General features: G+C 44.0%; 1 pseudogene; it reads right to left on the bottom strand.

The window, feature by feature from the left end:
* Positions 1 to 919: 919 nt before the first annotated feature.
* Positions 920 to 1,037, bottom strand: LOC126238536 (5S ribosomal RNA; annotated as a pseudogene).
* Positions 1,038 to 1,318: the final 281 nt, after the last annotated feature.

Here is a 1,318-nt window from a genome sequence, read left to right as displayed (position 1 = left end):
GGCTTCACGTTTTGCTAATCACTATCTGGTTGCCAATATTGTAGTTAGAGAGCCAGTGTTGAGAGCGGCAAAAGACAGCATAAATAATAGGAACATTTTAAATAACGATAAATCCACCCGCCGCCCCACATATGGTTAATCGGCAGGCTCAAATGGTTCAAATGGCTCTGAGCACTATGGGACTCAACTGCTGAGGTCATTAGTCCCCTAGAACTTAGAACTAGTTAAACCTAACTAACCTAAGGACATCACAAACATCCATGCCCGAGGCAGGATTCGAACCTGCGACCGTAGCGGTCTTGCGGTTCCACTCTGCAGCGCCTTTAACCGCACGGCCACTTCGGCCGGCGTTAATCGGCAGGGAAATGCATAATTTCTACATTAAACCAAACATTAAATATCAACATTCATTCCACCCGCCGCCCCACAAGTTGAATATCATAAGGTGTAGTGCATTACAATTAACTCAGTCTCACAATTTTCCCGTCATCAGGTTAACACTACCTAGGGTAAAGCTTTATTTACCTGAAGATGGTAAAATTCAAAGACTGATACTAGTTATACAGCTGAGTGATTGTACATCATGAAATTCAGAAAATATGATACACATGTAGATCGACAACGACGAAAACTAGAGCGAAATGAGTTTCACAAGATCGATATTTGAAGAATCTCCTACTACAGTGGAGTTTTTGGCCTCAAAAATGCTCATAATAAGCACTCCGTCTTCAGGCGACAAGTGGCTCATCGGGACCATCCGACCGCCGTGTCATCCTCAGATGAGTATTTGGTTAGGTGGGGCGTGTGGTCAGCACAGCGCTCTCCCGATCGTTATGATGGTTTTCTTTGCCCGGAGCCGCTACTATTTGGTCGAGTAGCTCCTCAATTGGCATCACGAGGTTGAGTGCTCCCCGCAAAATGGCAACAGCGCATGGTGGCCCAGATGGCCGCCCATCCAAGTGCTGGCCATGCCCGACAACGCTTAACTTCGGTGATCTGACCGGAACCGGTGTATCCACTGGGGCAAGGCCGTTGCCAAAAATGGTTATAATACTCAAGCATAAAATATAGTCCATAATTCAAAAATAAATTGATGTCAGCGATATATGCTTATAATTATACGCATCTATCCTACGACTCTTCTTGAAAATGGAAATGACCTGCGCCTTTTTCTCCTGTCACTTGGAATACTTCATTGCTCCATCGACTACAATCAGAGGCAGAAAGTTCTTCCTCGTAAACTATATAGAACAGAACAGCTGTCTTATCATGTCCAATTCCCTTTGTTCTGTTAAGCAATTTTTATTAATGTTTTTAA

The sequence above is a fragment of the Schistocerca nitens genome, chromosome 2 (genome assembly GCF_023898315.1).
Source record: "Schistocerca nitens isolate TAMUIC-IGC-003100 chromosome 2, iqSchNite1.1, whole genome shotgun sequence".
NCBI classification, from domain to species: Eukaryota; Metazoa; Arthropoda; class Insecta; order Orthoptera; family Acrididae; genus Schistocerca; species Schistocerca nitens.
The sequence above is the reverse complement of the archived record's forward strand: the minus strand, read 5'-3'. Positions and strand labels throughout refer to the sequence as shown.